Source organism: Monodon monoceros, unplaced genomic scaffold, assembly GCF_005190385.1.
Source record: "Monodon monoceros isolate NGI ecotype Baffin Bay Population unplaced genomic scaffold, NGI_Narwhal_1 Super_Scaffold_20, whole genome shotgun sequence".
NCBI classification, from domain to species: Eukaryota; Metazoa; Chordata; class Mammalia; order Artiodactyla; family Monodontidae; genus Monodon; species Monodon monoceros.
Window position 1 is genome coordinate 22,273,908 of NW_021703777.1, and position 13,786 is coordinate 22,287,693.

General features: G+C 39.1%; 1 protein-coding gene across 5 annotated transcripts in view; it reads right to left on the reverse strand.

Moving 5' to 3' along the window:
* Positions 1–13,786, reverse strand: part of INPP4B (inositol polyphosphate-4-phosphatase type II B) — a 582,093-nt gene that overhangs the window by 6,455 nt on the left and 561,852 nt on the right. The gene's annotated exons all lie outside the window — the stretch shown is intronic.

The window sequence follows — 13,786 nt, forward strand, 5'->3', positions numbered from 1 at the left end:
ACTTGTCTCAGGGTCTCAGGGTTTGTGCAAATTCAGTCTTAATTTCTTTAAATAAATTTAATGGGAAGAGGAAGAGGAAATGAAGAACGTCAAGCTTTCAGGATTCTGTTCTTTGTCTTATGCCAAAGACAGGAATTTAAAATTTCTTCTTCAACTAGTTAACAGAGGGAAACACTTCTCCATGAACAAAAGAGCAAAATAATTCACTTAATGCATAGTACTTCTTTTTTTTTTAGATTTTAGGAAAAACACATAAAACACTTACAATTCAAACATTTTTTTTTTAAATTCTGTGACTCTGAAAATGTAGAAATTACAGCATTGTCCCCATAATTTAAAGTCCATTGTCAGTTGTAGAAAAGAAAGGATTACAACATAAAACTTATTGGTATTTGGCTAAAAGTAATGCAAGACTTAAAATAAGCCACACAACTAGCAGGTGTGAGCTGACAAGCAGCAAGGCGACGGGATAGAAGTGTCGAGAAGTTGGCTTGTTATCAGTTAGACAGCCTGTTTCAGGATCATCAGATTCATTCAGTGCTCCCTGGGTTTGTCTGCTGTTAAACGGGGGGTAGGGGGGGGAGTTAGGGGAGAAAAGAAAATAGTATAGCGTTCACACAGTAAAGAAACTCAACCTTAAATATCCTGAAATACAACACATTATCTTATATAATACAGCAGTTTCAGATGAAGTTTTTATGCTAAATAGCCCCAAATGCATCCTGCGTATTTTTTCCAACTGGGCTTTTGTGCAAAAAGGAAGAGAGAAATGCTATGATGATATTCACATGGGTTGAATATGTATATGCACAAGGAAGAGTCAGAGAAGCATAACGGGGCCAATAGACAAGGCTACATGAATAAAACTAAAATATGGATCAGCCCATAAAAATAAGCTGATAAGTACATCTTTGGAAAATGAAATGAGAAACACAGTATGTAGTGAAGGAAATGGACGTGTCTGGCACATTTAAACACACTGTCTATTGTTACTGTACCTATATAACGTATTTAAAGTTATAAAAATGATTAATGGAAATGGCTTGGTATTTAAAATGAATGAAATATCTGACATGTCATCCTTGCCAGCCATAAGGCTAGTTTAACCAAACCCGACTCAGCACCCTTTCATCGGTTCAGCTCATAAATTATGTTGTTCTGCTCATCTTCCTAAAATGAAGCCAAATCTATCTCCTATGGACTCTCCAGATCTGAAAAGAGATCCATATTTACAGAGTACATGTTGAAAAATAAAAGATTCTAAATTTCCAGGTTGTGTATTTTCTGTAAAAGTGAAAAATAAGCATTTGTAATTGGGCTTAAAAGCAGTTCCAATTACGGCACATCTGAAATCTGCCATACTGATGTAAGTTGAAAATACCAATGCTTTTCTACGGTATAGTTCATCAGTATTCAGAGTATTCAGAATTTCAGTCACTCTCAGTTGTCAAGGAGTTTTTGATCTCTGTCAGCTCCTCCAGGTTTCGAGGCAGAAAGCCAGCTGTTGCTTGGTCTATGAACAGGGCTGTATATGCAAAGGTACCTTCTACACAAGCCCCTTAGCATCCGTGACCCCCTTTCAACCAGTTGCAGCTTCTGAAAACCTCCTACACAGAGATGTTTTTGACCTGGTGTCAACCACATCCAGTGGCCACATGTGGGCAAACAGCAGTGGTAATTATTTCAAACAGCGATCTCAGTTTAAAACACCAAATCAATCATGCTGGGCTGGGCTCTGGTGCTTCCTTGTTGTTCGGTTAAGACCTAAGGACTATGGCGCCAGTGTCAAAGTGAAATAGAATATTATCTGGAAAATGAGTGGTTTATTGAGGGAAAGGGAGGGCTGCATAATTCCTATTGTCAGTTGTACTTGGTTACTTGTTTAACTTTCTACTGCTCACTAGGTAGGAAACATGCAGTAGATTTTAAAGTATGGATACCTTTGAATGTGACTAAGAAAAACTTCCTTGTCCAATATTATTTCTCTAATATCATCTTCACTAACGCTCCCTCCTGTCCATTATTAAGATGAAGGTTATCTGTAGCAAATCTTAAGCTTGTTAAAACCTTCGTTCCTTTCCTTGTTAAGAGAGAAGTACAGAGTCTCCTATATCATTTATCTATCTATCTATCTATCATAATATAAATATTAAATTCTGATTACAAATTTAGGTTAAATATTAACCACAATCTATCAATAATAGTATAGAAATACTCTTTCTTTCCCAGTGGGACCACCTGTAGACAGGCTCTGGCTGAGGAACAGACAACTGGCCGACCAGTAAGTTGAAAGGATCTTGTAACCGTCCTTACTCCAAGTACAGGGGACTCATTCATACCAGATGGCTTTTTTGCCCTACAACTGTCAGAGCACATTTAATATTTTCCAAGTCTGCTTGTTGAATATGCCTTCCAAGTAAAAAGTGCTACATTAAAAGATTTTTTTTTTGAGGGGCAGTTTTATAATTGAATTAATTTGTTGCTTACTAACTGCAATCTCTGGAGGTTAGAATAATATATTAAAAATGCCTCTGACATAGTCATTCTATTATTCAGCTGAAATTTGAAAGCAACGTAGCCTACAAGCCTGCCACAGCACATAGAGCTTGAGGCCCTGACTATGTCACCGAGGGGACACAGGTGCTCTTGGGGCTGCTTCCTTGCTTCCTGCTAAGAACAGCACAAATGGTTATTTCTTCAGGGCCACAAATGAATTTTTCAGCACTCTGCTAGTGTAAATGCAAAGGATGTACTAAGTAATAACATTAGTAATTTCCTCCCTGGGAGATTATGACAAATTATTAATTAGTGGCTGCCTTGCACAGTACCCCGATAATCCAAGGTCATTAGTTTTAGCCATCACTGACTGGTAGATCACCATGGAAGCAAATCACAATGTTGTTTCCACTGAAAATGTGACATGATCTGACATTTAAGGGCAGTTACTGAATCTGCAGGATAGAAAATGATTTTCTTTTCCTTCAAAGACCTGTCAAAGCAATCACTTAAAATAGAAACAAGTAAAAGGAAATGTCTCACTCTTAAACACATCACTGCCTACACAAGGAGACATTTCCTTAAATAAAACCCAACGTGTGTGACTTGATGATATTTGCTTATTTCCCCCTCTTTTCTGTCAGCAACTATGGCTGTATCCTAGATCACAAGTCTCCCACTATAGGTATCCTCTCAAATCAGTCAGACCTCTGAAGATAAAAGTTAGAATCCTCCTATCTCCCCCTGCTGGGTAATTATTCATGAACAGTATTGTTATTTGATAGTTTATTCCTTTAACCACTACAGCTCTTCAAGCTCGCTCAAAGGAAAATTACCAGTTAAAACTGAATTGAAAAATCTTTCCTTCTGACGAGAAAGCTGATTTCCTTCCATGCTAAAATGAGACTGTTTCACGTTTCATTACATCCAAGTTCGGAGCTATAGGCATACCATCTTGAAATGCTGAGCCAAGATTTTAGAGCCAGTATCTTACAGAACTTTATTTGAGTCTACATTCATCCGATAAATCGATCTTAATAGAGCATCATGTTTCAGGCTCTAGAATGTTGGATTGTGTCAGATTTTAAACTGGCAGATCTGTGTAAAAATGAATATAATGTAGGTCTTTATCAAGAAGAGCTTTGAGAGTGGTACCTACATCATAAAATCAGAGATTCTTCAGATGTAGAGTGACTTTAAAAAGTCTTCAAGTTGAATTACACATTTCATAGATGAGAAAACAAATTTAAAGGCCTTGCCTGGGCTTCTACAACAGCAAGTTGCAAAAAAGGATCCTGAATATGTAGTTTGCCTGGTTCACAGTTTGCTTAAATGATAAAAAATAAGAGAAGAATTTTTTGTTTTCAGTTTAGATCAAGGTCCAGTGTGAAATTTAATGACTCAAAATACTCTCAGATGCCAAATTACCTACCAAAACTTTCCAAAAATTTAATTTATAATTAGAATATTGAAAGTATATTTCCAGGACTTTTGGAAAAAACTGTGCAACTGTTTAAACAGAGGGGAAGTTTTAATGAAAGAATATCAAGGTTGGGATAATTTCCACTGGCTTAGAATCAAGATTAGCCTTGGTGGCTACTGAATCACCAGCAGCATTTAAAATGATATCTTCATTTTAACTGAATTTCAGAATCTAATTCAAAATACATTAGGTCAACCACAGGAAAAGCCCCTAAATTAAGGAATTACTTAGAAGACATAAGACTATGTCACTGCTTGTAATGTCCAGGTCATAGAGTGCTTCCAATAATCATAGACAAGTTGGCTACAAAAGAAAGAGCAGTATTATGAAAATCGCACTCAGAGGAAGGAGTCCTCCCCATAGGGCACTGCATGCACTTCCGGACATGACAGTCTAAGGGGAGGGCTACTGTGAACTAGAGGATACCAGAGCATGGTCACCAGGAAGATGACAGTGGGCTTGGGAACCTGGCAAATCAGAAAAGACTGAAGGCTACGGGAAAGAGAAGAATTCCATTGGCTTAGAGAACAGGAACATTTATAGTTAAGTGGTTGCTGATTTCAGATAGTCAAAGATTCAGTAGTTTAAAGTCTGGGCAACTTGCAAATCAATGGAAGTGTTTGAAGTAAAGAAAGAGATCTCTCATGTATCATATCCAATCATGTGATAGCTGCTTTATAGATATTATCTATTCATTCCTTACAAACAGTCAAACTGGTTAGAATTATTATCTCCACAGGTGAAAAAAGGATTATAAAACCTGTGCAAGTAGCAAACAGGGAATTTTTATCTTTGTCTGTCAAATGGAAAAACCATATGCCTTCTACTTTATGATTGTGATCCTTTGAGCACAGATTTCTCGCTACCTCTCAGAAACTGGCAGGTGTGATTTCTTGCTAGTTGCTAGATTAGATTAAGCAACTTCTAAAATTACTTTCATCTCTACCTTCCTGTGATTCTTTGATTCTGTTAAAACATAACTGACTCTAGAGATGCATATTTTTTCTACTAATAGAATAGGTGACAGTTCAATAAGAAATAGGGTACGGGGCAAAAATCAAAGAAGGCAAAGCATGTTGACACTGTATTTAATCTCGACAGTGGTTCTCGCTCATTCTTATCTATTTTCAGAATTAAAAAAAAAAGTGACATATTTCATTGTTTAATACCTCCCCGGTATCACTTTTTACATTCTTCTTCCAATTTCACTCTTTTAGTTTTACAAAGTGCCTGGAAAATAGGAATATCTTCTTGTCAGAAGAAGCAAGGCTCCAGGTAGTGACACTTTCAGATAATATTTAACATTGCTTTGAAAAGAAAGTGCAGGTGCCCAAAAAAAACAACTCAAGACTGATGAAAGTGTTTTATAAAAAACTTTAAAAAGGAAAAAAAGAGAGAGAAAGAGAGAATGAATGAATTTGAAGTATAATTGCTTCCATCAGACCATTTTCAGAGAATTGATTCCAGTTTTGATCTTTGAATTTTAACAAGGTGAATACTTGGATGAGGTCCAGAAAGAAATATCATAAATGATTAAAGGGCTAAAGAAAAATGCTTATGAGGAAGTGTTTAAGGTTAATTTTGTTTTGATAAAAGAAGGCTAAATGAGATGTGACTGCTATATTTAAATATGTAAGAAAGTGGTAAAATAATTTTTGAGGTATTAAATTGTGTTTTGCTCTCCTATATTTTAGGCTGTAGCATAAAGCATGTGCCTCAGGGATTTTAGCAATGCTGAAAGCAAGCGCTGTCTGAACTAAATAGATTTGTTGTTCTTTAATCTTACGACAGAGAATACGAGGTGTCCATTGAGGGGGCAAAAGGATCTTTGAGGGTTGAAAGAGAAAAGAGCGGGAAAGGGAGAAGGAAAGGGAGGGAGGGAGGGACAGAGAGGGAGACAGGGAGGGAGGGAGGGAGGGAGGGAGTGAGAGAGAGAGAGAGAGAGAGAGAGAGAGAGAGAGAGAGAGAGAGAGAGAGAGAGAAACAGTGGGGAGAAGACAAAGGGACAAAAGTTGGTGCCCGGAGGGTGAATCCCTGTGCATTGTTCTGTGTCTGTGCCTGGGGGGAGGGGGGGAGTGGCGCAGTATGGAGGGCCACAAGATGCATCTAGGGAGGCTCTCCCTAAGTCACTGGTCCACCTTGCCAAAGGTTCCCTTGTCTTGCGCTTGGCTTGGATGTAAGGAAATGAAGGGGCTTAAAGATACCATAGAAGTTTCAGCGCAAGATAAGACCCGTGGCAAGAGGAAAAGCTCAAAATAATAGAGACTGACTTTCCACCAGCCTGGTTGGACAGGAGCTGAAATGTGGAATGAAGTTTGTTTAAGGAAATTATTTTAAAAGTAAACAAAACCAAACCATATACCTTAGTTCGTAAACAGGGTGCTTCTACAAAGAAATAGGTACTTAGATGCGGATGTATACCTATAACTCATTTTCTATTTCCCATGCAGTGTTATTCGCCTTTCTTTGTACAAGAGCTCCTACAGGATGACTTAGTTTTAATGGCTTCAAAATAACAGTCAGAGAGAAGAAACCAGACTAGTCACTAAAACATTCTGTAACTGTGTTTGTGGCTAAAGTACTTAAAAATATAAACAACCCTTGTCTCACTGCTCTAGTTTGGCACTCTCACTGCTCTAGTTTGGCACTCTCCTGGATTGGGGAGAACTTTTATGCCCCAGTGAAGAGGAAAGTAACAAGCAGAAATATAAGACTTCTGATTCCATTCTTGATAAGTACCAGGCAGAGAATAATGAGGTAAATCCATTGAGAGCCAGATTTCCTGGCGGGGCTGTCCTTACCTCCCAAATAAAAATAAAAGTCCATATATGCTCATGTTATTATGAAAGTAGCTCGGGAAAGTAGCGGGTGTCAGTAACAACAGATACCCATTAGGAACGTGTAACAGGAAAAAACATCAGCCCAGCTTCCCAACATCTATTTGATTAAGTTTCAATCTTCCCTTTTAAAGGGAGAATGTTAAGATCTACCCAATAGGATTATTGAGAGATAATGTAAAGGCACCTGTACCTACCACATTCCTAACAATAGGTATAAGGAAATAGGTAAATAAAATTTCCCTCTCTAGCCCTCCTTTTGTTAAATCTCAGTTTCCGTGTGGACAAGAAGTACCTTGACGAGATGTGCAGCTGCTCAGTCCCAGCTCTTTCTCCTCTAGCTCTCTCTAATGCTGAAGTGCCCCCGGGATTTAGGACAGCACACTTTACCTTCCTGTACTATATATACTGCCCTTAGGCAGTATAGAAGTCAACCAGTCCCATGACTTAACTATCATTGTATGACGATGAGTCTTAAATTTCTCTCTCTACCATACACCTCTTCTCTGAATTACAGACACATATATTGCATCTTCACTTGGATGCCTAATAGACATTTTAAGGTAATGAAGCATGGCAGAATATGCCACCCCCATATATGCCACATTGGCATGAGGATTATTTTGAGCTAAAGGCACTTGAAAAAACAGCAGGTGCAGGAGGAGGGCTCTGACCTCCCCTTTTCTTCCTGAAAGCAGGAGATAAAGTTCCCGCCTGAAAGATGCCCTCTCTCTACCAGCAGGAAAGAAACATTCGTATCACCAGATATGGGGAGTCAATGCTGAGAGAATTCTATACAACAGAGCTAGATGAAAGAATTCTTATCTTCCTTTAGCACCACACCCCGAGTCCCCATATATTTCAGTTATTTTTCCACAATTGCTTTTCTTTGTTCAACCTAGTATAAAAGTATTTAGGTTTTGACACTTCTTTGGGTCTTCATTTTCTGGTGAGAATTGCCATGTATATGTAAAATGTGTAGGCTTTTCTTCCATTACTCTGTCTTAGGGCAGTTTAATTCTCAGGCCCAGCCACAGACCCTAAGGGGGCAGAGGAAAAGTCTTACTTTCAGTCCAGTTTCAAGGTCACATCTTAACTTGAGTCCGCCTCCTCTGCCACCATTCCACATCAGCTCCTCCCTTCTTTCGCATCACAGAAAGTGACACTCACCGCTCTCAGACATTCATGTTAAGCACCTCAGTTCTCCCTGATTCTTCTGCCCTCTTTACACCCCACAGCCATCCATCCATCCATCCATCCACCAATCGGACCACTTGGCAGCATCTCTACTGCTGCGACCTGCCTGTGACCCTCTGTCATCTTGCTTGTACTAACAGAAACCGTTTTCCTACCTTCACTACTCTTGCTGCTCTATTAAGTTTCAGTAAATCCTGATGTACCCATTTAGACAAATGGCAAAGCAACGAATGCACTCTTCTGGTCGTATCCTGAAACCACTTCCCAAAGAGCTTTTATAGAATGAAAATCCAGCTGCATCTCCGTCTCCCATAGGGAGCCAGGCTTGTCAAAATAGCAGTGGTGCTTATCCATCTGCAAGGAGATGGAAATATTTTCAACTGCTCAGCACTGAGACGAAGCTCCTGAACCATAAAGAAGTTGTTCAGCTATATCTTCTTTCGCCACAATCTCTTGGGTTTCTCAGGTTTTTCAATCCCCTCCCATCCCTGCCATTTCTATGGGATTCCAGGTCAGCGAGGTAAATCCTGCCAACCTTTTTCAGTGGTGAACTCCTGTTTTGGGTTATCCTTGTTGCATCTGAAATGGATGGAGTTGAGTATGGACCAGTATCAACATCACCACCGCAGTATCAACATTATTACACATTCATTTCCACCCCATCTTGGAACTGGACACGCCAAAAGAATCAGTTTAGAGTTTTTGCCCCTGGAATTGTCATTATCTTCTCTAGGAGGATAGGGTCTCTCTGTTTCTCCCCCTTTCAACCTTTTCCCATTTCTATCCCCAGCTCTCCCTTTATTCCCACCATCCCAAGCAAATAGCACATTGCTACAATTTATTTTATCAACTTCTGGAAGTCAAGGCTTATGAAAATCGTTGTGAAAGAGAATAAAAGGCATTCAAGAATCTTAGAGTGTAGTTTTTGGATACAACAAGTGCATGGCTTAAAAACAACAGTTACACAACTGTTACACAATGACAGACTATAAAATATAAAATCCACCAAGGAGGAAGAACCCCAAGGTGTAACTCAAAGTGCTTTTTACATATATTATCACTAATGTCTGCTGCAAGGATTCAAAGATCAGGGAAGGCATCTTAGAGAAATAAACTTTTGTGATGGATGATGAAGGCCGAATAGAATTTCAAAAGTTAGAAATTGGATGGGGTTAGGGGGATGTAAATAACATGGAAAGGCATGGAAACAGAAGAATGTCAGATGCACTTGGGAATGACCCACACTCTGCTTTGGTTGTAATGGGGCAGCAGGAAATAGCAAAAGCAGGAATATTAAAATTAGGATACTTTCTATTTTTGTAGCTTATCTATTTTAGACATTTTCTAAAATAAACACATATTTTGTGGTAAGAAATTCAACTACATTGTTTTAAAATGATACGGGGCTATGTGGCAAATGTTTGTGTCGTCGGTAAAAACTTAGAATTCTCGGGGCTTCCCTGGTGGCGCAGTGGTTGAGAGTCCGCCTGCCGATGCAGGGGACACGGGTTCGTGCCCCGGTCTGGGAAGATCCCACATGCCGCGGAGCGGCTAGGCCCGTGAGCCATGGCCGCTGAGCCTGCGCTCCGCGACGGGAGAGGCCACAACAGTGAGAGGCCCGCGTACCACACACACACACACACACAAAAAGACATCCAGCTATCTTCTACTGATACAGATGGATGCTTCCTCTTGTTTTTCTGTTCAATTCTGGGTATTTCTTTTCCTTTTTAAAATTGGTTTGGTACTAATCTAAGTTATAAGCAATTGGCCATGCATCTTGATTAATTTCCCTTTGTGACCTATACCTCTCAAGCCCCTCTAAGAATATAGAATACAATGCCATGAGAATAATATTTCCTAAGATATTTGTGATGAAATGAGTTGGGAAAATGCTGAGTTAAAAACTCAAACAGGACTGCTTATTTAGGTATTTATCCAGGGAATATTTTTCGAGTACCAGCTTTGTGCCTTGAATAGTTTGAACTGTCCACAATCTAAGAATAAAAAGAAAGAGGAAGGGGCAGTGATATAGAAAAAGTTGATGGATACTGAAATGACAGAGGCCCCAAAACTCCTGGCTAAAGAAATTGAACATTACTCTCTACGTAGTGGGAGTCACATGACTCAAGTTGAACTTCAGGAAAAACTCTTTGGGAGGAAATGTGTAAACTAGATTAGAAGGTGAGGGACTAGAGAAAAGAGCAATTAAGAGCCTACTGCAGTGGTCCAGGTAAAAAGTAATAAAGGTCTGGAGTAAAGCAAAATAAATACAAATGAATGAGAGACTATATATATGATAGATGGGGAGGTGGGGTGAATCAACATCTGGAACCTGCCCTATAAGAGTGATAGACAGAGGTAGCAATTATAAGTCATAAGACCCAGGAGAGAGTATTTTATCTCAGATACATTTCTCTCCTTCTCTGTCTGCTTTTGTAACTACACTGATGCAGATAATCAAATTGAGTCTAACAGAGCCATTATTTCTGTCACTTGCAACCATTTTCTGCAATAATTCTTGAAATGGCTGTGCTGTTTGCCAAACAGATGGCTATCGGGGAGAGTACAAAATATCACTCCGAGCCAACCATAGTAATGGCTTCGAGTCAAATTTCTGATTAAAATAAAAAATGTGTCCGTAGTTTCATTCCAGTAGAACCAAAAGAATTCTAAGGGCACCACAATTTCCTTTTCCATCCATTTGGTTTGTGCTTTTTTCCACATCCGTCAGAAATCATATTCTGTATCGACCCTCTTCTGTTCAATTGAGTAAGACACGGAGACCCAGAGCTTAGAAAAAAGGGCCTTTTTTCCTACTTTCCTCTTGTTTAGGCTCCCTCTGAATCGCTTAAAGCTTTTCTTCAACTCAGATTGTTGGAGCTAGAAGGGAACCTTAAAGATCACCTTGTCCAACCCGTTCATTTTTCAGATGAGGAAGCAGCGGCCTCCAGAGGAGGACCAAGAACTCATAAGTAGTCCACAGGGTGCAGAGCTGGGATTGTGTGCAGAACAATTAGATTCATGATATTCTTCAGTCCTCACACAATGAAACAGAACCTCCTCTCACGCCCCATCCCTAACAGAGAGGAAGGAGCCCTTTTCTCATTCCTCAGGCTTTATACACTGTGAGGACAAGGTGTCCGGCACCTTGTTTTGGGAAAATGCCCCTGGGCTTGGGAGGGAGCAGAGCTGGAGACTGTCCATATATGACTCACTGTGATCTCACTGTTCCTCAGAAATCCCTATGGTACTTTGGTTCCTTTTTCTAGATAATTATGGCGTAAAATTAGCCTTTCTGTCACTGTGGCAGCTGCTGTTCTGACTCACAAACCACTGAGAATTCCAAGAAGGAAGAAAACTAATGGATGGGTTCCTGTAACACTCATTCATAAAGCATCAACTAAGCTCACAGAAAGTTAATAATAAAGGTGACCACTTATTGAGTGCTGACTATTTCACGAATGCCAATCACTTAACCCTAATGATCTCCTTTAACCTTTACACCACTTCTGTGAGGTAGGTACAAAGATTCATTTTGCAAATGGGACAACTTAGAGACACTAGGTAGAATATCCAAACTTACACTGGTAATAGGGGTAGAGCTAGAATGTGAATCTGGTTCCTCCTGACTCCTAAGTCTGTGCTCTTAACAACTGTGATATACTTTCCTTTTCTACATTCTGCATTGTGCCAGAAACTATGTAGATTATAGTACCTGTGTACATGGCCTTACAGTCTACCCAGGGCAGCCCAACATACCCAGAATTATTAGAGAAAAACATGTAGTATTGCCATACATGAAATAAGGGTTTTTTAAAAAATTTACCAGTTTATTATAAATGATAATAAAATGATAATATAGGATACTTCACATGCTACAATATGAATGAAATATATGATACTGAAGATGATAATCCGATGAAGAGGTAATAGGGTGAGGTCCAGAGGGTCCCCAGCACAGGGAGTTTTTGTCCCTCACGGAACTGGGGTGTGTCACCTTCCCAGCATTTGGATGTGTTCGCCAATCTGGAAGTTGATCAAATCTCTCTGTTCAAGAGTTTTTATAGAGCTTAATTTCCAGCCCCTCCCCCTTCCAATCCTCTATTCTGTTGGTCTTTCTGATGACCAGCCCCATCTTGATGCTCTTTAGGGGTTCCAGTCTCAGAAATCTCATTAGCATAAACACCTATGTGCTCAAAAGGGATTTCTTTTTCTCTTTTTAAACTTTTTATTTTACATTATATAGAATTTGAAAAAGAATAGATACAGGTATATGTATAACTGAATCACTTTGTTGTACACCTGAAACTAACACAACATTGTTATACTCCAATATAAAATGAGATAAAGGTTTTGAATCTAAAGAGTTCTCAGTGTGGGCTTAGGGCTTAGGGTGACCACACATCCCAGTGTGCCTGGGATAGCCCTGAGTGAGATGGAGGGAAGGAGAGAGGACTTCTAGGTATTAACAAAGAAAAAAAAGAAAACAGATAGAGGCAAGGATCTGTGGTGTTTAATGTTTGTTACATGTTTGCTGAATGAGAGTGTAGGGGCATGTATTTATGTAAAAACATGGTGAAAAGATGAGGGAGAGAAACAGGGCATGGTCCAACAAAGAGATAAGGACATGAAATGACACTACAAGATTATATGTTTCTACACGCTATACTTGGGTTTTAGAAAAATTAGTTTGAAAATACTATGCAGGGTAGATTGAAGTAGAGAGATTGGAAGCAGAAAAACCAAGAAAGAGCATATTGAAATAATCAAGGTGTGAGGCAAATAAGAAAAGACCAGGGTGGCAGAGAGAACCTGTCAAAGCCAAAGACATGTCGAAGGGAAGAAATGGAAGAATTTCAGTCAACAAACAAGTAATTAAGCCTTACATCACTGTTTATGATTATATTGGTCCCAACTTCTACATGCCATCATCATGGGCAGTGAGAGAACAATGCAGGATTGCCTAGCACACTCATGATGCTTTGGGTCTAAGGGGCAGCAAGTTGAAATAACGGCACACGCTACCCAAAGTTTTTATACTCGTTTAAAAAACTAAGTGATGGGAGAATTGTATCATATAGCACAGAAAGTACAGGCAAACTGAACTGCTTTCACGTGCAGTTTAACTTCAGCAAAACAGTATCATGTCACAGGAAAGGAATTACGCTAACTCAAATTTTGTTGGTTTTGTTCTGTGTAATTTGTATATTTGTTTTGGCTTTATAGTTGTATAAGTGCTAAAGGCATGAGGAGTTCATACCTGGTTTTATGTTTGGCTATATGTTAGTAACATACTAAAAATAGTTTATGTCAGAAAGGAAAGTATATAATAATTCTCTCTTCTTAAAGAGGTCAACACATGACTCAAGTTTGAGACATAGATCTAATACAAATATGATTGTTATTTACATCTCTGGCTTTGACAAGGAAGTAGTTATCAGTGATGTTCAACTGAACAGTTTAAGTGGCCTGATGGATGGGAGTCAAATGACAATGGGCTAGGAAGAAAATATGGGATTAAAAAGCAACAGCAGCAGTTGAGACCATATCAAGAAGTGTATGTTATGTATGACAGGTTCTGATGGAAAACCATAAACTAAAGCAATACAAGCAGTAAACCCAGCTATATAAGCTGTGATTGATACTCAAGACGTAGTGCAGTGTTGCACTTAGCTAAAAGATGGGTTTTGTGGTTATGTGGTGAACATTAAATATATTTCTTTCCAGAAAGGTGAATATATCAATAGGCAGGAATTAATTTTATGGTCAA